Raw genomic sequence first — 27,175 nt, 5'->3', positions numbered from 1 at the left:
AGCGCATGATCTTGAGTCAGATTATGGTAAGTGGCTTTCCTTGAATAGCGTGCCCGAAAGATTCGTGATGGAGTGATTTTGCGATTTGGTTCGCAATCGTCGCAGATCGAGACATCGCATTATTGCACTATCGCGCTCTCGCACCGACTCACAAATATAACATCGCGGAGTTGATTTGGCTTAATATCGCAACCATCACTTTATCGCGATATCGCAACATCGCAGATCGCAGAAGTTTTATGCTTGCCATATTTTGTTTGCCCATTCCTTGCGATATGCGATCTTGCGATCGGTGTTATCGCAAATCGGAAAATCTTGAAGTTTTTCTTATTAGCATTACTTTATTGCAATGCGATATATTACTTAGTACGAGAATCTTGCACATACAAGGATTATACCCAAATGGAGGTGTTTTTCTATCATTTTATGATGCAGCTTTTTAAAGAATTTTTCCTTATCATAAACTTAGGTTTTAAAGTATTCAAAAGATCTTCCTAAGCTTATGATGGTAACCTTATTTTGAAGAAAGGGAACTCTTGCTTTTCCTAAATTTTAACTAAGGGTCCCCATTCATTTAGTATTTTGGACAACACTTAAATGAAAAAGGGGGTTGTTGCTGGCCACAACAGACTCCATGAGGGTGGTACTGCCACATAAAACTATTTTTGAACTTCATTTGCTGTAAATTCTTGTCTGCCTCTAGTCGAGCTTCTCTAGTGTTACAAATTAAGGGGCCCAATTGATTTTTCATTTTGAATTGGGTTTTCTTCCTAGCTGCTAGGAAGTTGACTTTATCAGAATTGATAATCTGCCTAAAGTATTCTAGTGCGAATACCCTCATGGGGAGTTATTTGGGTAGTTTGTAAGGGGAAAGTTGGCATCCATAAATTTTTATTTCTATGTGGTTCTGGTACACATACCAGTCTCCCACTTTACTGTTCTTGGACAACTGTAACACCCTTTTGATCTCTTGGCTGATTCTGGGTTGAGGTATACTGGTTAGCATATTCATGACTGGATGGACAAATAAATCAATGAAGTCCTTGTAAGTGAATATAGTGGAATACTTCTGGATCAAGGGTGTCCAATAGATAACTAACCTTGGATTTCCTTTGGTATCCAACTTCTGGATGCTGAAAGGGAATTTGTCTGATTGATAATATAAGAACATATGAAATAATACAGATGAATACTTGAAGGCTCTTTCAGTGGGTAATCTAGTGAATTTCTCATCCATCCTATCTGCTATGAACTGTGCATAGTTGTAAATTATAGCAGGAGGCTTGCCTGGGTTAAATATGGAAAGGAAAGCCAGGACAATCTCATCCACATACTCATATGTGGTGTAACCTAAAATGTAGGAAAGCATGGTAATAATATGTTTTCCTCTCTCAGAAAAATGGTGGCAACATAAGGAGGGCTATTTGTGGGAGTATGACATTCCTCTATGATGAAAGTTTGGAAAATTTGGGCTATTCTAGGAAGGTATAACTTGATATAAAGGTCCATCAATTCTCCAATAGACAATGGGGTCTCATTAGGCATTGGTTGGACTTGCAATATTTGGTTAAAAGATTCTGTAGTGATGGTAAATAACACTTGCTGGTCAGGGGTGAAAATATTTCTTTGGCTGGGAATGTAGTAAGCATGATAGCAGTGGATGATGTCTGGGAACGGGTGTATTTCTGGAAACAAATATTTGGGCAAATTAGACTCCCAAAGGTGAATGTCATTGTTCTGGTTCAAGAATTTGTCCTCACTTCAGCAGTGGAGCTTTAGAAGGTAGGTAGGGGAAGCTGTATCCTTTATTTGGAAGTCTATGTCTACCAATGCTAGGTGGTCGATATCCAGGTGAGGGGTTTGCAGAGGTCTCATGTCCAAAGAGGTTTGGGAAGCCATAATTGTGTTTAGGGATATGAATTAGGATTGTAGTGGTTTCAGGAGTGAGTGTTTGGTCACAACTTACCAAGGCAAGTTAAGTTCTTAATTCTTTTATCAACCCAAGAAAGTACACTTAGAGGTGCTTACCTAAAATATATAGATCTAGAAGGATATTGTTGGCATTATGATGCATGTGTTTTACTTGATGGCAAACAACTCATAGAAGATCAACTCACTTATATATATCTAGATGAATCTATGGAAGAGATATCAGATGACAATTCTCAGTATGACAAGTCCAAAGGGGGAGATTGTTGGCATTATGAGACAAGTGTTGTCCTTGATGGCAAATCACACAAATGATAAATTATAGTGCAACAAATTATTTGATAAATTATAGTGCAACAAAGTTTCCTTCATGTAGAGAAAAGTTCACGCACTTTTATGCAGAGAAAAGTTTATTCCATGTAGAGAAAAGTTCACGCACTTTTATGCAGAGAAAAGTTTATTCCATGTAGAGAAAAGTTCACGCACTTTTATGCAGAGAAAAGTTTATTCCATGTAGAGAAAAGTTCACGCACTTTTATGCAGAGAAAAGTTTATTTCATGTAGAGAAACATTCACGTACTTTTATGCAGAGAAGAGTTTATTTCATGTAGAGAAATGTTCACGCACTTTTATGCAGAGAAAAGTTTATTTCATAAAAGTTCACGCACTTTTATGCAGAGAAGAGTTTATTTCATGTAGAGAAATGTTCACGCACTTTTATGCAAAAAAAAGTTTACTTCATGTGGAGAAACGTTTACGCACTTTCATGCAGAGAAAAGTTCCCTTCATGCAAGAGAAAAGTTCACGCACTTTCATGGTTGGTTCATGGTATTAGTCCTACAGTTTTTGATCCTATGTTTTTGGCCCGTGGTATTGCATCCAAAAGTGTTGATCTCACGCACTTTCATGGTTGGTTCATGGTATTAGTCCGACAGTTTTTGATCCTATGGTTTTGTTCCATGGTATTGCATCCAAAAGTGTTGATCTCATGCACTTTCATGGTTGGTTCATGGTATTAGTCCAACAGTTTTTTGATCCTATGGTTTTTGACCGTGGTATTAAGAAAGGACTAAGGCTATAAAAGAGGAAGGAGATCATTTGGCAAAGCATCATCTGAATTATTGAATATCTAGATCTGGAATACTGTGATTGGGTTATGGTGCAGATCTGGATTTGAGCAAAAGAGGGATCTCATCGGTTGATGGAGAACAAGATCTAAGGATAGATCGGGATCAAATGGTTTGAAATGAACTATCTCTATATAGTTTATTATGCTTATTCTAGATCTGTATACTGATGCTTGTAATGATCTGAACTGGGTATAACTTAAGTTTGAAATCGCTGCAAGTCATGATTGAATAATTATAGATCTGTACGCGGGTTGGCTTTGGTGAAAGCACGTATGTACGCAGGTTTGGTTCATTGTAGTAGCATATACCATTTGAGCTATGATGTTTAATGTTACAGGTGGCTCAGGTTGTTGATGTGTTTAATGGTGTCAGTATTCTACATATTCAGTTTGATTGATTGTGTTGATGGATGAGATCTAGTAATGGATCTAATGGACTAGATCGGGTTGCTAACACTCATATTATCCTTGTATATGTATTGATCTGGTGATTGGGTGATTCAGATGATTGATTGATTATGTGCTTCAATGATATTTATGGGTCCAGTATGAAAATTGGATGAAACGTGGCCTTTCAGATTATGTGTTGTGCTTCAGGTGTATCCAGTCTGAAAATGTATGAAACGTGGTCCCTGGAAGAAAGAGAAGGTTGTAGCCTTCAGTAGGCCAGGACCTACGTACTAGTATCTTGGCTAGTACAAGAACTATGGGGGTTGTAGCTCTCTGTAGGTAGACGCCTGTGTACTGGTATAAGACTGCACCAGTACAGAAATATTGTAAAAGGATTTTCTTATTAAGAAGAAGATTGAGATGACTTGCAGCAGGTGGTTTTCTCCCACATTGGGTTTCCACCTTATATCATGGTGTTCATGTGTGTGGCTTATGTGTGATGATTTGTTCTATTTTACTGCACCTGTTTACTGTTAATATGGTTGATAATGTTCTAATGCACTCATTAAGGATCAACTAACTGAATCATAAGAAGTTGTGGAAGTAGCATATATGAATCTGAATATGGAAATGAAAAAGTTTTATTGATGTGATAATACTGATTCAACCCCCCCCCCTCTCAGTATTATTTCCAACAATTGGTATCAGAGCAGGTCCTTTGGTAGAGGCTTGATCGCTTAAAGGAGATCCGTGGAACAATGGGAAAGAGGCTTAAGAAGAAAGCACATAAGCAGAAGAAGACATCTCAGAAGAACTATGACAATGGGAGAATCGATTAGGGATTAGGTGTAAGAAGCTCTTCAGATTCAGAATCAGATTCAGAATCATTTCAGAATGAAGATGAACTATCATGTATGAATTTGCTATCCTCTGATGTTCCAGCTATCTATCCATTTGGAAAAGATGAAAGTGATAGCAAAACAACTGAATTTTCTCTTATTGGTGAACAAGAAAGATATCAAATAGAGGCAGAATTCAAAATGCTTTCAGACAAAATCAGAGATCAACAAGATCTATTGAACAAAAGGGAATTTGACTTCAAGGAAGAAGCTACCAAACTAAAAGCTCAACTAGAGGAAGGAAACAAGGTAAGGAAGTTATTCAAGGACAAATATCAAAAGTTGCAGGATGAAGTAACATCACTAAGAGATGAAGTCAATGAAAGAAGCACAACCATCAAGAAACTCAGAGATAGATCCAGTTACTATGAAAGTCTTGAAGCCACGATCCACTCGCTAAAAGAAGATCTTGAAGAATCAAAGAAGTAGAATAAAGAACTACTCCAAGCTCATGAAAATGAAGTTCTTGAACTAAGACGTCAGTTGGAAGAAGAAAGAAATGCTGAAGAAAACATGAAGAAGCAGTATCTTGAAAAGGAAAAGAAACATCAAGTTGAGGTAAATATTCTAAAAGATAAATTAGAAGAAAAGGATAAACTGTTATGATTTCAAGATAGTACTAAAGTCTTGGATGATATTCTTAATAGTCAAAGGTCTCATGCTATCAAAACTGGTCTTGGTTTTCATGAATCTATTGAAGGTGAATCTAGTTCACAAAGTAAGACAAGGGACTCGACTGCAAAATCTGAAATGCTCAATAAGGAGATGAAAGGTCAATCTCATCATCAACCAAGGAAAGAAATTCTTCAAAGAAAATCTTTTACTCCTCCTATGAATAATGTTGAATGGTATGTATGTCATAATATTGGACATGTTGCAGCCAGATGTAGAAGAAGAAGGTTTCAAGACCATCATGCAGAAAGATCATCACATTCAAGGTACTTTAATGGATATTTCGTTGCTTGCAATATGTTTGGTCACAGAGCTGTTGATTGCTATAGAAGAAATATGAGACATGTAAGATGTTGCACATGTAACAAGCTTGGACATATAGCTAAGGAATGCAGGAACAAAGTATGGGCACCATACCAAAAGGAGAAAAAATCATCATCACGCTTGAAGATATGGAAGAAGAAGGAAGTTCAGTCAGAAAGATGTGGCACCACACAATGTACTCAGATGCAGCACAACACAGACATAACAAACTCAGGGGGAACTGAAAGTGTACAACTTCAGTGTCCTAAATCTCATACGCAAGTTTCATAAAGGGAAGTCACGTATATACGCGAGTTAGACACTGCAAAGTTGCGTATATGTCAGTCTGGTGAAAAGCAGTGGGGACAGGCTCAGAAAAAGTGTCTGATATGATTTAGTCCATTATTTGCTCTATTGGTTAATAGTTACAGTCTGCTGAAGATGTGTGGAAATGTCTTGATACTTGTAAGATGTTTAGAAGTATTTTGATCCTAACTTAATGATGATGATGTTTTGATGCTTATTGTTGATATATGCATGATCAGATCTAACAGTGAATAGATGGCACAGGTTGAGAGGGAGCATATGCCTTTAATAATGCATTGTTGGCATTATGGTTAATAGTCCTTGGTGATGATGCTTATATGGCTAAATGATATATCTTGCTATGATTATGAGTTGTCCATGATAAAATCTCATATGATTCTTGGGGTTACATAGTTGATGTTCAGATCATATTTGTGGATTGATGGTGCATATATGATGCTTACATGGTGATCTTCATAAGGAAAAGGAGAAGTACAAAGCTTGAATACACATCTTCATTACTTGATGATGAGTCACTCATATGCTGCTGTCGTCATATGCATAAAGATCATATAATACAGTTATGATGTAGGATTCCTATAGTTCTTGGTGCTCATGTGGATGAGGATTGTTGATGTTGATGATATAAAGAAGCCTTGACAAATGATCTTGAGCTCAAGAAACATAGTGTTGGATACATGCATGATTACTCAAAGTTGCATTGTTGGAGACATGATGATGATGAGTTCTACCTATATGATGATAGGTTGATACTTACATATGTTGATTGATGCAGATATTCCCAAGTGATGATACATGGATGATCTTGATGGCTATGGTGTTTTACACATATGATATAATGTGAGTGATTTTATGATGATGAGTTGTTATCTATCTGCAGACATACCCTGTCATATGACATTTACAGGTTGCTGATCTGGAATTGGCTGTACGCGAGTTTCATACGGAGTATCCGTGTATATACGCATGTTTCTGTGGATACATTCGTGTATATGTTGGTATGAATAAAATCAGTGGGCCAGACTCTGGATGAGAAGATTCTGATATGGGTCTGACAGAGACCATCTGGTACAGGTTCATGGGGAGCAGATTAACTTCTAATAATGCATTGTTGGCATTACCTTAGAAGCTCTTCGTTCATGTACACAAGCTGTTTTGGTTAGAACAGGTGCAGAAGGAGAACAGAAGGAGAGCATGGTTGCTGATCTGAAAAGTGTTTGACAGATGCTACTGCTATCAATTATTGGTGACTTTCATAAGTCTTGCTCTAGATATTTCATCTCTATGTCATGTATCTCTTTTTTGGTGTCAAGGTCATGTAACGGCCTATGTTTGGTTTCCCCACTATGCCTGGGATGAAGATGTAATGTATTTGGTTGTCATATTTCTGATGTATCCTCACTTGGTTGGGTGATGGATGTATGTATTGAGTCTTTTGGTGATAGGAAGGTATTTCATGATGTATAAGTCTTGGTTCTTCTTGAAGAACATCTTTTGCAGATCTTTCCTACAGTCAGGGGGAGCATGAACAGCACAATTCAGAAAGAGTAGAGCTTTCAGCATGTAGCATGAAAAGATTGGTACACCTTGGCATATACAAAGGGGGAGCTCATTCAGAGATTTCAACAGGTACTCAGGGGGAGTATGAACAGTAGAATGCCTTTCTAGGAAAGAGAATATCTTGGTTCGCCCTTTGCCCTTGATGTCAAAGGGGGAGAGTGATTTGGTATTGTTGCCATCAAGTCCAAAGGGGAAGATTGTTGGCATTATGATGCATGTGTTTTACTTGATGGAAAACAACTCATAGAAGATCAACTCACTTATATATATCTAGATGAATCTACGGAAGAGATATCAGATGACAATTCTCAGTATGACAAGTCAAAAGGGGGAGATTGTTGGCATTATGAGACAAGTGTTGTCCTTGATGGCAAATCACACAAATGATAAATTATAGTGCAGAAAATTTATTTGATAAATTATAGTGCAACAAAGTTTCCTTCATGTAGAGAAAAGTTCACGCACTTTTATGCAGAGAAAAGTTTATTCCATGTAGAGAAAAGTTCACGCACTTTTATGCAGAGAAAAGTTTATTCCATGTAGAGAAACGTTCACGCACTTTTATGCAGAGAAACGTTTATTCCATGTAGAGAAAAGTTCACGCACTTTTATGCAGAGAAAAGTTTATTTCATGTAGAGAAAATTTCACGCACGTTTATGCAGAGAAGAGTTTATTTCATGTAGAGAAATGTTCACGCACTTTTATGCAGAGAAAAGTTTATTTCATAAAAGTTCACGCACTTTTATGCAGATAAGAGTTTATTTCATGTAGAGAAATGTTCACACACTTTTATGCAAAAAAACATTTACTTCATGTAGAGAAAAGTTTACGCACTTTCATGTAGAGAAAAGTTCCCTTCATGCAAGAGAAAAGTTCACGCACTTTCATGGTTGGTTCATGGTATTAGTCCGACAGTTTTTGATCCTATGGTTTTGGCCCGTGGTATTGCATCCAAAAGTGTTGATCTCACGCACTTTCATGGTTGGTTCATGGTATTAGTCCGACAATTTTTGATCCTATGGTTTTGGTCCGTGGTATTGCATCCAAAAGTGTTGATCTCACGCACTTTCATGGTTGGTTCATGGTATTAGTCCAATAGTTTTTTGATCCTATGGTTTTTGACCGTGGTATTGAGAAAGGAATAAGGCTATAAAAGAGGAAGGAGATCATTTGGCAAAGCATCATCTGAATTATTGAATATCTAGATCTGGAATACTGTGATTGGGTTATGGTGCAGATCTAGATCTGAGCAAAAGAGGGATCTCATCGGTTGATGGAGAACAAGATCTAAGGATAGATCGGTATCAAATGGTTTGAAATGAACTATCTCTATATAGTTGATTATGCTTATTCTAGATCTGTATATTGACGCTTGTAATGATCTGAACTAGTTATAACTTAAGTTTGAAATCGCTGCAAGTCATGATTGAATAATTATAGATCTGTACGCGGGTTGGCTTTGGTGAAAGCACGTATGTACGCAGGTTTGGTTCATTGTAGTAGCATATACCATTTGAGCTATGATGTTTAATGTTACAGGTGGTTCAGGTTGTTGATGTGTTTAATGGTGTCAGTATTCTACATATTCAGTTTGATTGATTGTGTTGATGGATGAGATCTAGTAATGGATCTAATGGACTAGATCGGGTTTCTAACACTCATATTATCCTTGTATATGTATTGATCTAGTGATTGGGTGATTCAGAAGATTGATTGATTATGTGCTTCAATGATATTTATGGGTCCAGTATGAAAATTGGATGAAACGCGGCCTTTCAGATTATGTGTTGTGCTTCAGGTGTATCCAGTATGAAAATGTATGAAACGTGGTCCCTGGAAGAAAGAGAAGGTTGTAGCCTTCAGTAGGCCAGCACCTACGTACTATTATCTTGGCTAGTACAAGAACTATGGGGGTTGTAGCTCTCTGCAGGTAGAAGCCCGCGTACTGGTATAAGCCTGCACCAGTACAGAAATATTGTAAAAGGATTTTCTTATTAAGAAGAAGATTGCGATGACTTGCAACAGGTGGTTTTCTCCCACATTGGGTTTCCACCTTATATCATGGTGTTCATGTGTGTGGCTTATGTGTGATGATTTGTTCTATTTTACTGCACCTGTTTACTGTTAATATGGTTGATAATGTTCTAATGCACTCATTAAGGATCAACTAACTAAATCATAAGAAGTTGTGGAAGTAGCATATATGAATCTAAATATGGAAATGAAAAAGTTTTATTGATGTGATAATATTGATTCACCCCCCCGCACCTCTCAGTATTATTTCCAACAGATATATGATTCTAATGGCTACCTAGTGGACTAAATTAATAGTGCTTTCTACAAAAGATCCTTAATTGTCCTTTTTAATCACTCAAACATCAATCTAAATGAAACAAATCCTATGAAATTCTAGTTGCAAGAACTCAAAAGTAGAGTGTTGATGATTGATTGTAATCCTACATTCCATTACAAGAATATTGCTTCAAAGAATTTTTACAATCACAACAATCCAAATTATTTTCAATTTAAATCACACAGTGAATAAGATGAGTAATATTATAAACCAATATCAGTTAGATATCTTACAAGAATCATTTACCAAACTGAAAATTTAATTCTAAAACTCCAATCTTAAATCACTTTGGAAATAAAACTAGAACTATCCTTCAAAACTAAAGCTAGCAAACAAATCTGGATATTGTATGACAACAACATATAAATATGAATTTCAAGATCAAGATTAGTTGAGTCCTCTTAAAAGGTTCTCTCTTCACAAAAAATTCAATCTCTCTTAACTGATAACTCTGCTAACATAACTTTTAACTCTGAACATGAAATGACTAATTGCCAAATTTGAATTTGCAGCTAGTAAGAAAAACAGAGTAAAGATAAAGTGTACGAGCAAAGTGGTGAGGGCCCTTCAGCACTCCACAAGCACACTATGAAATGATTCAGAAGAGTGTAGCTACTAAATCTTGAGACATAAAATTGCTGAAGAATTTTGCATTAAGTTTGGAATCAAAGATACACAAGCTGTCTTCTCATATGTTCATAAAAACCATTCTAAAACATAGTTTTCCCATATGGGTTATTTATCGTGAATTCTATAATATAAGAAAATATTGTTTCTCCATATAATACTAACAATATTCTATTAATTACATCCCAAGGAGGTCAAATTTAGGTTTGTTCCTCCATTTATGAAAAAATTCTAAAACAGGAAAATATCTTGTGCAAAAAAATCAGGAAAAAGTGATGAAGACTATGTCCTGTTACCCTGTATTTGAGAGGAATTGGTAATTTGTAATGGATTCTACTATAGTAAAGAAAATTTACTGCAGTCCTTGATGCTGTAAAAAAAATTACCACAGTGTAAATCAACTACCTGGGCCTGATTTTTATGTGTAACTCTTGGAGGACACTGCCAATAAAGCCAAAATCTCCCTCAATTTGATTCTGGTGGGTGTCATGCCGTCTTACTCGTATGTTGACAGTGTTATTGTCAACATACACATAAAACACTATTTTCTTATAAAATCAACTTATAACCTTCAGGACAAGCGTTTTCTATAGGGAATGCGTTTTCTTTCTTCATTCATGACTTGTTTATGCACTAAACCCTCAATTTCTCTACACAGCCTTTCTCAAGGGTTTTTAATGATGTCTTCGGAATCCTGACAGCCGTGAAATGACTTACACAGGTGTTTATGACGTTTCCAAAGTCCTGGCAGCGTAAATTGCTATGATGGGTATGGATTCATGGCAGCGTAAATGGCTATGATAGCTGTGGAGTTTTGGCAGCATAAATGGTTATGATGGCTCACACTCAAATGTTAATGATAACTTTTGGTGTCCTGTTTTATGGCCCATTATATAGTCTCTAGGTTGTAAACGTATTGGTTATGATGACTTACTAATTGAACCATTTTATCTTTTTGCATATGATCATATTGCCCTTGATTATTACTATATGCGGTTTCTCGATTTGGAACAAAATTTGTAGGTTGAAAACCATACAAATTTTGTATAAAATTCCCGCTTTCATGACCTGTTATGAGGCTTATAATTCCTCCATCTTATGGCCCAATTACTGCCTTCAAAAGTCAGTCCTCTGTCTTCATAACTTAATCTCTTTAAAATCTTTGAATATGCAAGTCAATCGTAGGTTGGATAGGTCTATTGGTATCCATGACTAGGTTGGATTAAAATTGTATATACAGGATTAAGAAAATATATACAAGGTAAAGATAGGAATATATATAAGATAAAATTGTATGTTCAGAAGTAGAAAATGGTTATGGTTACAGGATATAGATAGAAGGATAGGATATGGATGTTATAAGATAGGCTTGGTATTTAGAAACTAAAGTCAATTATTATCATAATTCATCATCTAAAAGTCGAAACTAATAAAAGAAATTAAAATACTTAAAATGACAATTCTTACAGCCCTTTAATATCTCTGTGTTGGAGCTGGCTGCTGTTGTTTGATATGGTTAGGAAGAATGTAATGGTGTCCATAAAATGTCTGTCTGCTTAAATTCCAGTCTTTTCTTTGCAATATTCTTCATCTTGAATGTAATCTTTCTCGTTGCTGTCTTCTTCTTTGCGATCTTCTTCATCTTGAATGTAATCCTTTCTTGTTGCTGATGTAATTTTCCTTTGAACAAATCCCATTGTAAAAATGTACTCAAAACAGATCCTTTACCTTAAAATGATAACAAGTTCCTTCTGAACAGGTCCTTTCTGAGAAGTTATGATTACAGGTCCCTTGCTGAGAAATGGATGATAACAGGTCCCTTCTGAAAAATGAATGATAATAGGTCCCTTGCTGAGAAATGCATGATAACAGTCCCTTCTGAGAAATGAATGATAACAGGTCCCTTCTAAGATATGTTCTGATAAGCTTTTTCTTAAGACTTGCTAAAAATGAAGACAAACCTTTTTCTCTGCTGGAGATAGATAAACTTTGTAGGAAAATAGGAAAGCATGAACAAGTTCAGGCTTCCTTCTCCCCAACTGATGGTTTGACTTGTCCTCAAGTCATGATGTTTAGCTCTTAAGATTCAATCTAAAATGACTTTTCCTTTTCTAATTTTTGTACTCCAAATTTAATGAAACTAAGAATTCTTGCAAGCCAATTTCTTGGTTTTCTTGCAGGAATTCGTGTTTAGTCTATGCCATGTCTAGTTTTCATAGCTAAACATTATTATTTTTTTTGTTTTTTCTTATTATTTTTATGTTTTTTTTTTTAATTATTTTTTTATTCTGAAATAAAAAAAAAATAAGGTTTGGATATTACAGCTAACTGCTGTAGTATCTGTACCTCCTTTTCCTGTGAAACAATTCTCATAAAATCTTCTCTGTTAACAGGCTTATGGTAGATTCGTAGCTTGTGTCCATTGACAAGATATGTCTGTCCTTCTTGGTCTATTGAAGTTACTTTGACTGGTCCATTCTTGAAGATTTCAAGGAATTCATAAGACCCCATCCAGTGAGTAGTGAATTTAGCTTTATGATCCTTGAATTTGGAGTCGAAGAGCAATGCCCAGTTGCCAATTTGAAATTCCTTCTTCTTAATAATCTTACCATGTCATTGTCTTCTTTGCTGCTGAATCATTTTTGTCCTTTGCATGGCCTCTTGTCTCATTTTATCAAGATGGTTTAATTGCATGATCCTTTCTTGCTGAGCTTCTGAAAGGTCTATCCCTAGATCTTCTGCCAATTTATATGTATGTATTTGGAATTCTATTGGCAGCATGACCTCTTTCCCATACACAAGTTGGTAGGGTGAGAACCCTGTTGTATTTTTCCAAGTTATTCTATATGCCCAAAGTGCTTCATTGAGCTTATATGCCCAATTCTTCCTATTTGTGGCCACTGTTTTTGTTGTGATGCCTTCTAATGTTTTGTTTGTTGACTCTACTTGACCGTTGGCCTGTGGATGATAGGGTGTGCTTCTTCTATGATTGATTTGGTATTTCTCTGTTATTTCTTGAACTAGTCTTGATGTGAATTGAGTCCCTTGGTCTATGAATATCTCTCTAGGAACTCCATATCTAACAAAAATTTCTTCAAATAGGAAATTGACTATTGTTTTTTCAGTTGCCCTTACAAGTGCGTTTGCTCAGCCCATTTAGTGACATAGTCAATACATACAAGAATGTACTTCTTACCTTTTGGATGGTGGATTGATGGGTGTGATAAAATCGAGAGCCTATTTTTCAAATGGCTCTAGATGCACTTGCTACTAGAGTGGAATTTCATCAGAGGCAGTTGGTCATCCCATGCATTGGTAGCTGTCACAACTTCTTACATACTTCTTTGTATCATTAAAAATTGATGGCCAATACTAGCCAAGTCTAAGAATTTTGTGCGCTATCCTCATTGCTGCAAAATGGGCACCACATGGTTGATCATGGAAAGAGGTTAGTACATCAATTATTTCATCTTCTCTAATGCATCTTCTAATAATCATGTCATAACCAGTGTAAAATAAATCGCCATTAATGCATGAGTATCTTGCGCTTTGTTTGATCAACCTTTTCCTTTCCTTTGAGCTGAATGATGGTGGCACTTTTCCTGTGGACAAGTAGTTAGCTAAATCAGCATACCATGGTGTTAAAACTGAAATTGCAAACAAGTGTTCATTAGGAAATGAATCTTCAACTTGGACAACTTCACCTAGATTTTGAAGTCTAGAAAAGTAGTTTGCTACCTGGTTTTATTTCCCGGGTCTATACAGTATGGTGATATTGAATTCCTGCAATAAGAGTAACCACCTAGTGATTCTACCATTAGTAATAGGTTTGTTCATTAAATATTGAATGGCGGAGTGATCAGTGTGAACTAGGACTTCATATCCAGTTATGTAGTGGCAAAATTTGTTCACTGCATGTATTATTGCAAGCATTTCCTTTTCTGTAACTATGTAATTAAATTCTGCAGGGGTCAAATTCTTGCTAATGAAATAGATGGCATATGTTGAACCATCTTCTTTTTGGCCTAATGAAGCCCCTACTGCAGTGTCAGATGCATCAGTTGAGATATGAAAAGGTAGTGTCCAATTAGGTCCTCTCAAAACTGGAGCAGTGGATAATTTTTCTTTGAGCTTCTCAAAAGTAGTTTGACAATTACCATTCCAATCAAAAGTTACATCCTTTGCAAGAAGTTTAAACAAAGGCAAAGCTATCTTACTAAAGTTTGCAATAAATCGCCTGTAATAACTTGCATAACCAAGAAAACTTCTTACATCTTTTTGATTTGTTGGAATTGGCAATTCAACAATGATTTGTATTTTGGTTTGATCTACTTCAATTCCTTTGGACGAGATGTGATGCCCTAAGACTATTCCTTCATTCATCATCATATAACATTTTTCGTTGCTTAAGGACAAGTTTGTTTCTATACATCGTTGTAAAACTTTTTCAATATTTTGCAAAGAGTGGTCAAAGGAGTCACCATATACTGAAAAATCGTCCATATATACCTCAACACATTCATGGACCAGATCTGCAAAAATAGCTAATATTTCTATCTGAAATGTTGCTGGAGCATTACACATACCAAATGGTAACACATTATAAGCATATGTTCCCTAAGGATAGGTAAATGTTGTTTTATCTTGGTCTCTGAGGCTATGCTGATCTGGTTGTAACCGCTAAAGCCATCTAAGAAGGAAAATGACTTTCTCCCTGCCAAAGTATCTAAAACTTGGTCAATAAATGGCAATGGAAAATGGTCTTTAAGGGTGGCTTTATTTAGTTCTCTGTAGTCAACACAAAATCACCATTTACCATTTTTCTTGGGTACTATTACTAGTGGCGATACCCATTGGTTGTCAGAAATGGGGTATATGAATTTTACTTTTAATAACTTTTGCAATTCATCTCTGACAATTTCTTTGAGCATAGGGTTCATTCTCCTCTGTGGCTGCCTCACTGGCTGAATACTAGTATTTGTATAGATGTGTTGAATGCAGGTTTCTGAGTGAATTCCTTGCATATCCATGTAGTCCCAAGCGAATGATTTTTGGTATTTGTTCAACAAATGAATCGGTTTTTGTTCCTGAGATGTCTCTAAAAATGCCCCAATGTTCAATGTTTTTTCGGGACTGATTTCTATAGACTTGCTTTGCGTATTTGTAATGGAATTGATTGGAAAAATTTCATCAAATATTGCTTTCAATGAGTACATCATACATGTTTCTTGAAAACTTTAATCTCTAGTAATTTATTATTCATTTCTCAACTCTTCTGAAACCTCAGGCTGGGAAATAAACATTTCCACTAAATATGCATTGTTGTTTTCCTCAATATCATACATTTGGTTTATGCTTAGCACAGAGTATATTTCTTCCTGATCATTGTACTTGTCATCAAGCCATAAGTTTCATGTTACTGTTGGGGCTTGTGCTGATGGGTGCAATGTAAGTTGTTTTCTTTTTTGTGCCTCTAGAAATGATCATATTACCGGATCTACATCCAATAAATGCATCGGCAGTTGCCAACTAGGGTCTGCCAAGCATAATCAGATGTCCTCCTAAGTTTGATTTGGGCTGAAGTACCAAGAAATCGATTAGATACTCCCAAGAATCTAGTGAGACAATTATATCTTCTATCACTCCCTCAGGAATGACTTTAGAACAATCAGCTAATTCCAAAACAATTGGGGTTGTCTATAATTTTTTTAGCTGCAAAGTTTTCATTATGTCTAATGTCATGACGTTTATTGCAGCTCCTAAATCTATCAAAGTGTTTGGAATTGAAATTTTATTGATTATGGCTGTGACTCTAGGTATGCCTGGGTCGACATATTTCTCCATTGAAATAACATTTGACATCAAGCCTGCTAAATTACCTATGACATGTATTGTTTTTGGGTCAAATCTTTTCTTTGCAAGCTTCTTGAGACATAGTGCTTTAATGGCTTTGGTATAAATTGGAATATCCTTGATTTCTTGGAGTAATGGCATTTTAACATATACATTCCTCAATTCATCAAGAACATCAAATTGTGGCAATGGTGTGGATGATCTTGGTTGAAGTAATCGTTCTGGAAATGGAGGTGGTTGGAGTGTTTTGATTTGTTGATTTTGTTCGAAATTGTTTTGTATTTGTTCACTTTGTTTGCTACGTTGTTGATTTTCTTCTTCATCATTTTGTTTTTCTTGTTGCAACTGTGTTTGAACAGGGGAAGGTTCTTTATGCAATTTTTGACCTAACCTTAGTTCAATGTTTTTCAGTGGTAGAGTTGGGTATGGAGTTCCCTCATCTACGCTATAAGTTGGTCTGTCTATTTGGTTGTTTGGGTTAACTATGGGTTGAGCTGGTAACTGCGTGGGTTGAGGTGGTTGGTTGGATGGTAGTTGTAACTGAGGTGGATTTATTTGTGGGGGAGCAAGTAATGCTTGTTGAGGATTCTGTTGTTGATAAGGTACTAGCTACAGAGGGTATTGTTATGGGTATGGCTGAGAATATTGTGACTGATAGTGTTGGGAATATGGTTGAACAAATGGTTGTTGATATTGCTGGGGTTGTTGTTGAGCAAATTGTTGAGGAAAATAATATCCTCTCCATCCTTATTGTGGGTATGTTTTCTGCTGTTGGTTAGACCAGTTTTTCCATGGCATGGGAACATTCCAAGAATTTTGAACAGGAATGTTATAATTTGTTGAATTTGGATTTTGATACATAGCTGGAGGTCTTGTTTGCCATGGTCTTCTAGCTCCTGTGAAATATATGTTTTCCATTTTTGCACTAGCTTCCAAATTGTAATTCTTCTTTGTACAATCTTTAGTGTCATGGTTATTTGTATAAAACCCACAAATTTGCACGTTATCTAAGGGACATTCTTTCAAAGCATGTTTCTTCCTGCATTTGGGACAGTATATAGATAATTCTAACTCTTGTTCATCTTGTCTTTTCTTTGTTTTCAAGGTATCTATTTGGTTTCCCAAAGTACTCATAAGGTCTGTTTTGAAATCCTCAAATAAGTTGCCTAGTTCAGCTCTAGTTATATTTCCTGTAGCAGATTTTGTGATCTTTGATGTCATTGCTCTTTTCCCACTTCTTGTCCTACTCCTAGAGTACTTTTGGCATAATTCGGAAATCTCCTCAAAAGGTAAGTTGGAAATGTCCCCTTTACCCATGAGATTAAGATCATCTAAATACTCATCCCGGATGCCTTTCAGAAAGATTGTTTGAATAAGCTCAATTGACATAGTCCTATGTTTTGATTTTTGTAGATTATATGAGAATCTTTCTAAGTATTCCTCTAAGGTCTCGTCTTCTTGTTGATTCATTGCAAAGATGTCATCTTTGGAATCTTTTGATCGACAATAAGGTTGATATTTTTTCAAAAAGAATTTTCTCATATCATCCCAATTAGTGACTGAATGTTCACCCAATCCCATAAACCACCTACGTTCTGCTGCTTTTAAGGTAGCAGGAAAAAGGTGAAGTCTATGAGCATCATCAATATATCCATAGGTTCGGAATACTATGTCAAATTCAAATAAAAACGAATCTGGATCTTCAGATGCCATCCCATAGAAGTTCGGCAATACAGCTGGTGGTATCTTTTTCATTTTAATTTCCTCATCCATTTGCTCTCCTCTATCTTGAATTGGAAATTTAAATGTGGATTCCTCTATTTCTGATGGATTTTGATTTCCTCCAAATAGAGTATCATTGTTTTGTTTTTCTTCATTTTCCCTTCTTCTTCTCTGTTCTTCCATTTGTCTCTCATACTCTCTCAGTTGTTCAGGTGTAGGTCCTCTGGATCCTCCTCCCTCTTCAGCCATCATAATTTGTGATTTATCTAAGGTTTTTGCCTCTTCTTCTTATTTTAGTTCTTGAAGAAAAATTTGTTCAAAACTCGGCTGTTGGATTTTTGTGTTACTCCCTTCAGATTTCGCTATTGTAGAAGTTTCACGTAGATTCCTTCTCTTTGCTTCGTGGGCTATTAGAATTTGTCTTTCAATGAGGGTGAGTCTTTGGCCTAATTTTAGTTTTTCCTCAAATTTTTCCGTTGTAACCTTTCCTATTGGAGTTATGTATTCAAACTTTTATAATGGCTCTACTCCTAATGGTGGATTAGTTGTTGGTTGGGGGGTGTTTTTAAATCTGCCTTTTTTGTCCCTAAACCTAGACATAAATATGCATGACTGAAATTTAAATTTAATTCTATGTTTTTGTTGTTTTGTTGATTTTTGTTTTTTTGTTTTTAGTCTTTCTAGTTGCACCTCCCTGGCAACGGTGCAAAAATGTTTTGTCCCAACTTACCAAGGAAAGTTAAGCTCTTAATTCTTTTATCAACCCAGGAAAATACACTTAGAGGTGCTTACCTAAAATATATAGATCTAGAAGGATCTAAGATTCTAATGGCTAACTAGTGGACTAAAATAACACTGCTTTCTACAACAGATCCTTAATTGTCCTTTTTAATCACTCAAACATCAATCTAAATGAAAAAAATCCTATGAAATTCTAGTTGCAAGAATAACAAAAGTAGAGTGTTGATGATTGATTGTAATCCTACATTTCCTTACAAGAATATTGCTTCAAAGAATTTTTACAATCACAACAATCCAAAGAATTTTCAATTTAAATCACACAGTGAATAAGATGAGTAGTGTTATAAACCAATATCAGTTAGATCTCTTACAAGAATCATTTACCAAACTAAAAATTGAATTTAAAAACTCCAATCTTAAATCACTTTGGAAATAAAACTAGAATTATCCTTCAAAACTAAAGCTAGCAAACAAATCTAGAAATTGTATGACAACAGCATATAAATATCAATTTCAAGATCAAGATTAGTTGAGTCCTGTTACAAGGCTCTCTCTTCACAAAAAATTCAAGCTCTCTTAATTGATAACTATGCTAACATAAATTTTAACTCTGAACATGAAATGACTAATTGCCAAATTCGAATTTGCAGCTAGTAAGAAAAATAGAGTAAAGATAAAGTGTACTAGCAAAGTGGTGAGGGCCCTTCAGCACTCCACAGGCACACTATGAAATGATTTAGAAGAGTGTAGCTACTAAATCTTGAGATGTAAAATTGCTGAAGAAGTTTGTATTAAGTCTGGAATCAAAGATACACAAGCTGTCTTCTTATATGTTCATAAAAGCCATTCTAAAACATAGTTTTCACATATGGGTTATTTATCGTGAATTCTATAATAGAAGAAACTATTGTTTCTCTATCTAATACTAACAATATTCTATTAATTACATCCCAAGGAGCCTGAATTTAGGTCTGTTCCTCCATTTATGCAAAAAATTTAAAACTGGAAAATATTTTGTGCACAAAAATCATGAAAAAGTGATGAAGTGGCTGGGTTTGACCAGCTTTGATTGGACACTTATTTTCTCCAAAACTGAAAGTGAATAGTTGCTTCACCATCCTTCATTGTAATTTATGCCCATAATCCTCGAATTTTCCCATCAGTGCTGCAATGTGTCAAACAATGAAGCAATCACAGGTTGTTACAACTTCTTGTGATTTTTCTGAAAAGTGTCATTTAAATATAAAAATTTCAAATATTAATCCCAAGCTTAAAATAATGAAAATGACAACATGACTTAGTTTCTAAGGATTATTGTTGAATAATAAAGGTTAAATGGCTAAGAATGATAGTTAAAAGATGAATTTGGAGTGGAATGGACAGTCAAATTTAGATACCAACAGTGAGTTTTATAAGCACTGGTAGAGTGGGAGGGTAGTTACAGTCTTTAAAAGGAGGGTTTGGGGTATACAAATAAGCTTGTGTTCAATTTAGGAAAATTTATTAATTAATTTCAATTAATTAAGCTTTCAATTAGACTATGCGTTTCCAAATTGAAGGGCCATTCTGGTTTTCCCAAGAATACCTAGAAATTGGCAGTCTAGCTTGCAAACTGGGTTCAGTGGTGAATGCAGAGGGTACTGTAGCTTCTTTAGGCAACAAACGATGGTTGAATTGGTCATAGAAAAGAGTAATTTGGGGCTTTTTTCGGCCTTTAACGGGTAATGGTCAGATTTTGGCATGGAAAATATAAATGAAAAGTGGGCAGTTTTTGGTTTGGGTGGGGAGGTGGTTTTTTGGGCCATCATACCATTTTTGGAAGGTGGGTGGTATTTTTCACGAGCATTCGATCTCACCTGGTGTCGCCACGTAGTAGAATAGTGCCCAAGAAAAACCACAAATCTCGTGTGCTCTCAGGCTGTTATTGGCTGGATAATGAACCTGCATGAAATGGATCTATACCGTCAGATCTGGGGGTAGGAGATCAAACGACTATCGCGTGGCTAAGTTCCACAGATAGAATCGAGAAAGGGATTTGCAGGGCTCGGGACTTAATTACAGCAAATTGTAATTAATTAGTGTATAATTGTCGGGTTTTTTGATATAAGCAACGGGTTAATAAAGTGGGACCATGGGTTATGTGGCAGGTTTTTTTAACTACACCAAAGTTTGGTGGGTTAAAAAGGTTTGTCGGAGAAATATGAAATGGGGGTGTTAACTAGATAAATTGGGGGCATAAAAGCTTAGGATAAAGGGGTTTTTGTGGGTTTTTAAGGGAAACAGGGAAATTAATAAGGGGGGGAAGGTAATATTTGTAATGGGGAATGGGTTTCACACTAGGGAAAAGGGATTTTGGGTAGGGGAATGATTTTTGAAGGGTAATTACTAGGGAAATGTGTGAAACCAAGGGGTAAGGGTCAAAATGAGGGGAAATTATTAAAGAAACTTGATAAATGTCCTTTCTTTCTCATAAATCCTCCTGCACATGAAACATAAAATTAAGCATGATAAATGTGTTGTTTGACTCATCAACCTTATGCATTTGCAACCTTTCTTCTTCCTACCCTTTATTTACCCTAACTTTTTTTCTTCATTTCACTGGGTGAATTTGAGCTTGTTGACCCTTTAATTCCTTTTCTCTTGACAAGCAAAATATCTAATTATAACCTTATAACTTCCAATGGCTTAGATTAAAATGATGAGCTCATTTTTATTTCTCTACCTAACTATTGTTTTGCCAAGGTTAAATAGTTTGGCTAGATCTTTATTCTCTATCTATCAACATGAAATTTAAAGCATGGATGAGTCAAGATTAAGCTATTTGACCATCATGGATTGTGGCATTTCTGACAAGCTGCACACAATCTTATTTTACAAGGTAAAGTAAAAAGTAGTGGCATTTGAATTTGCACACTTTCATGATCTGTTTTATTTCTTTTTGGGGTTCATATTTTTCACTTTTTTTGATCTTTTTCTTTCTTTTTGTCTTTTGATTAATATTTTAGGACATACCCTATTATACAACAAAATGAACTCCTCATCAACTCAGAGGGGAAATATAGGATGACTGAAGCAAAAACCACAATTACAGGCCTTGATTCCACACTAACACTGGTTGCACACTGAAAACCTACTTTATAACGCTTGTTACCAAGCCTAAGGGTGCATTAGTGACCTTACTAACTCAAGTTTGTAGGCAGGGGATAGCATTAGTGAAACTTGGTCAAGTTCCAAGGGTCAAAGGAATGAATTGACTCACAAATATCTAGATATTTTTTCCTAAAATTACTCAAGAAAAGAAAGGAAACATCTAAATTCGAGATATTTGGAGGATTTCTAATCTGAAAAAAGGAGGCAAATGGGAAAGAGCTGAAAAGCATGGCAAGTTGATTTCTTTTACCCTAGTGAACTCAAGGAGGAGCTTGGAAACCCTAACTCAATTGCTATATAAGCAAGGTGAAGGTTATTATGAAAGAGGTCAGAGAATTTGAAAGGATAGCCTACTTAGCTGTTGAGAACTGTCTCATATCTGAAGAAGTGAGCTAGAAGGGAGAGAGAGAGAGAGAAGCAGAAGGGGCAAAGGAAGACTGATACAACAGATGGTTGTAATCACTCTTCCGTTATTAATACAGAACTGTAGTTGTGTTCCCTACTCCATGGTGTCGGTAACATAGTTCATTAAGTTGTTCTGTCGATACTTGTTTATATGAGTAGTTTAGTTGTATGAAAATATATGTTCGTTGTGTATTCATATATTGGTTTTCAAGGTTGTATGTGGTGATTGTGTTTTCCTTTCCTTTGTGCAGGAATTGATTTGGAGCCGGCTTTGAGGGAGTTCTTCTTGGCTGCATTGTGATCTCCAAACAAATCTAGAAGGATACTTGAGGTAATACTCTTTCCATACTTTGTTAATTGATATTTGTCGATGAACATCTCGATAACATGGTGGCATCTGTAGATAATATTACAGTCTATCGAAGGTCCTGGGAAGGCCTTTGAGGGTAGTTTTCATTCTCCATACACCATGCATTTTACCCCATAGAAAAATTGGCTACTCTGCTGGGGACTATACATCTAGTTCTTGGTTTACCCAGACTCTTCTATGTTTTCGCCTCCTTCTAAGAGCTCTCTATACTTCTGTAATCCTTTTCTAACCCACCAAGAATCTTTCTGCATCTTGCTTGTCTACATTCATCTTAGAATCTGATCTTGAAAGCCCTCTTTTTGACTAATTTCCTACACTAACGCAGGTTAGCAGGCTACACAGAGCTTTATAAAGCACTGTGCCTATTCACAGGGAGCGTTAGTGGGCCTACTAACTCTCTATAGCCACTGTTACAGAGCGTTAGTCTCCCAATACCTTGATTTTCAGCAGTGTCTGTGGACCAAAAGGGATAGGAAATATTGTCATGGGCTGAAATAAGATCTGTAACTATATTTTGTCAGCAAAATTGGTGTCCTAGAAATTTATTTTTAGGAAAAAAGTTTTGTTTTTCTCTCTTAAAAACATTTTTTTCTGAAAGAAAGACTCACCATTTTTATTCATCCTTCTGTTTAGTTGGTTATAAGTTGCTTCATTTTGGTTTCAAGTAGTTGTTAGGAAACATTGGAAAATAATTTTTTGGTTATGAATGTGTTGTAAGACTAAAGATGCATGGAAGAAACTATGAATATGTGAAAAATATGAATATGTAGAATACAACTTGTTTGCATCAAATTGAATTTTTTTTCAAAGAATTGTTTTTTGCATGATTTATTTAGTCAAAGTCTCATCACATTTCATACGTCAACTCCCCTACTGAAGACAATAATCAAGTACACATCAAATTTACCTAAAATCAATTAGTAACTCTTTATTTGAGCAAACAAACATTAGTTAGGCTAGGATCTTGGGATAAGCATGTGGGTGAACTGCCCAAGGTCAAAAACCAAACCAATGTCATTAAAAGAGAGAAAAATTCTTTCTGCAGTCATAGTACCAGGACCACTCCAGTAAAAGTGGACCTAAATACGAGAAAACATCGGACTGTAAGTGAAGGTAGCCCGCCTTCTCTTACAAATCCTTTGGGTATTTTGTGTATTGGATATCCCTTCGGGGATTTTGGAACTAAGTCGGGGACTTAGGTATCCTGCGCACATAGAATGCTGACTACGACTATGTCCCCCTCACTGGTGTCTGTGATTTGAGGTATCTTTAGTGGCCAAACTTATAGGGACTTACACAAGGTTACTGGGATGGGCTATCCTGGTACCTAACATGGATGAATCTACTCTGTCTTTAGTTTTTGGGAGGGTGCTCATCTTCACAAGAGTACTTGGACCCTCAATCTGAGGTTCGGGTGAAGCTCTAGAGTAACAGTAACCATACATCTGGCCAACCTTCTCTATTATTCATTGAGATATTGGGTTTCATCTCTGGTGATCAGTGCTTATCAGACAAGGAAATTTCCCTCTATTTGCTGATTGATCCATTTAGTGTATTTTTTATATTTTTTTAGGTACCTGAGTGCTATCATTTTGAGACTTTAAACAAATATCACGATAAAATTTATTGATAAAAATTAACAGTCACCATGGCTACATCTGGCCCTCGTCGTCAGTCCAGACGATTGTTAGGACTTCCTTCACTCATTGTGGAAGATCTGGCTAGTTCCATTGAACCGGATTCCCCATCTTCGGGGGATCAGTCTCCTAGATCTCACATGGGATTTGTTTGGACAACCGACGATTCAAGTTTGCCAGAGGATTTCTTTACCGAAGGATTCCTTCCTCCCTTTAACCCTCCACTCATGAATCCGTTGGAACCTGTCTTGGCTCCCGTGGTACTTGTACTTCTTGCTTCGGTAGTTGGAACATTTCCATCTATCCCGTCGACGACTAATGGGTCGTGGAACTTTGTGGACACTTTTGGTCCTCCACCACTTCCCTAGTCGACAGTCATCACAACACCGTCGATGGTGAACCTTGTTATCCCATTTGTCCTAGGTACAACCAATCACATGACACCATATACGAGTGGAACCCAGCCGACGCCAGGTCCCACCCCTTTAGTGTCAAACTGCATACCTTCAACAAGTTCTACATACAACGCTCCCGATAACACTCAGTGTGGCACCATGGGCACGGTTCCCGTCTACCAACAACATGGTTGGCCACCAATGTACTGTTCAAACCCCCAGATTCATATACCTGCGGGGGTTCCCAATATGCACATGCCGGCAGGGAACGTAATAGTTCCCCCTCCATTCTCAGGCATGCATGGTCAATCGCTAATTGACATGAGCATTCCCTCTATCAATCAAGGACAAATGGTTAGTTTTATGACGGGCGGGAATCCCCAAGGGGTTCCCAACCAATCCATGGGGGCACCCTACTCACACATGAGTCAAGGGGGCACCACCTATCCCGGGGGCAATTCTGTACCCCAATATCAAAATTCTCATGGAAATCCACTCTACAACACCATACCTCAAAGCATCTGCTACACCACGCAAGCCATGTACAATATTGGGAGCCAAACGATGGGAGGAGCACAAAGCTCCTCAAGTCATCCATCATCACCATGGTCTGAGTCAGGGGCACCAACCAATCTGCATTTTTTGGCAACATTGGATATACCCTACTTATACAAACTGACAAATGACCCCATCTATCACAACTAACAATGGTTTCCAATCCTGCATAAGATACCAATGGACATCCCTAAGTTCGATGGAAAGCAAGGGGAGGATCCAGGCACCCATATCACCACCTACCATCTTTGGAGTGTTTCCAACTCCATGGTCGATGATAGTGTTTGGTTATGTCTTTTTCCCCACACCCTCAATGGCAACGCAATGAAATGGTATATTGAGTTACCGCATGCATCAGTAAACACCTTCGATGGTTTAACGATGGAATTCCTAAAGCACTTCTAGCTACCCATCCACTATGAGACTGGGAAAAAGCTCCTCACTTCATTTCATCAGAATACCGACACCCACATCTCCAATCATATACATGAATGGAGACGTAGGCAGAGGTTAGTCAAAGCTCCCCTCCCAGACTTTCTCTTAACAGACTGGTTTTGTAGGTCCTTACTCCCACAAATTGCTAGAGATGTCGCTCTAGGTGGTGCGGTCACAGAAGACCAATCCATACATCGTGCCCAACACTTAGATCTAGTATCTTCACAATCTGGCACTATTTACGACATAATCCCCAATGCCCCTGGCAACCCTAATGCATCCACTACTACCAAATTGACTACTCTTCCTACCACTATGATAAACTCTATGCAGTCTACACAAAATCCTAGTGGTAAAAAAAAGAAGAATAAGAAAAGATCGCTCCTTCTGAAGAGCAGTAAACAAAGCAACAAAACCCAAAATTGAAGGCTGCTGCACCTCCTAACGATGGAAAGGATAAACCCACCATATTTCCTTGTAAAATCTGTGCTGAAGACCACATGACCTATTGTTGTCCGCATCTTCAGGAGTGCATAGAATACATTGCTCAAAAGGATATTGGTAGGACCACCACTGTCCTGAATAATCCTTTCCATTCTCATCAGCAAAAAAACCTTATTGCAAACCAACTGCAACCCCCACAAGGGGGTAATGATGGTTCGCAACATCCTTCAGCTGGTGAAGGATCTTCTACTGTTTACACATTTGAAATGGTAGATCTACAAACAAGAGCCAAATCTTATGGAGCTCCTGTCGCTCATGCAACGGAACCTTCCTCTGGTCAAAACCCACCGCCGCCCAACGATTTGCATATCGAAAGTCTGGTTGCAGACCTTGTAATTCGACCCCCAAAAGGGGCACTTTGATGCAAAATGCATAATACATCTGCACGTGCTGCCCAAAAATACAACATTGTAGAAGATTTGGTGCAAGAACTGTCAGCTATGTCGGCGCTCGAAATATTACAAACATGCCCAACACAATGGAAAGCTTTGATTTCGGTTATTGGTGGTATCGACCCAGAGGATCCCATGCTTGCTATTTTCAACGTGGACATGTGTAAACCTCCCCTTTCTCACTAGCATGCATTCCAAGTGCATATAACTTTGAAAGGTAAAGGTATACAGAGAACTGTCATCGACGAAGGTGCTTCTACCTATGTCATGTTGACTTCATGTTGGCTCACCTTGGGTTCTACAACCCTAACCCCCCCGTCGAACTCCCTTAAAGCCTTCGATGGGCACACCTTTATCCCAAAAGGTTACCTAGCTAGTTATCCCATCACCTTGAGTAGGAAAACGGTAATGGTAGATATTGAAGTCATGGATCATAAACTCGACTATAATCTAATTTTGGGCCACACTTGGACTTATGCCATGAAGGCCGTTGTGTCTTTGGTCTTCCATATCATACTCTTTCCCTTGGATGGAAAGATAGTCACAGTGGACCAGTTGTCCTTTTACACCCCAGATTACTCTTCGTTACCTAGTAGCTCTGTACCCTTAGTGGGTGGTGTGCCTGACTCTTATGTCAGTCTCGGTACCACTATTTTGAAGGCTTCTTCCCTCATGGGTTGTTTCCCTCTTCAGCCACCGAAGGTTTCACAGATGGTTAATATGCTTTCATCTATTCCTCATGGACAAACCGATCCATGGATCCTACCGGCTCCTTCAGACATTGACAATTACAAATAACAAATGCTGCTATCACCAGCTGAATTGG

Source organism: Pinus tabuliformis, chromosome 5_1, assembly GCF_031772625.1.
Source record: "Pinus tabuliformis cultivar Carrire ecotype Pingquan chromosome 5_1, CPIR1, whole genome shotgun sequence".
NCBI lineage: Eukaryota > Viridiplantae > Streptophyta > Pinopsida > Pinales > Pinaceae > Pinus > Pinus tabuliformis.
The sequence above is the reverse complement of the archived record's forward strand: the minus strand, read 5'-3'. Positions refer to the sequence as shown.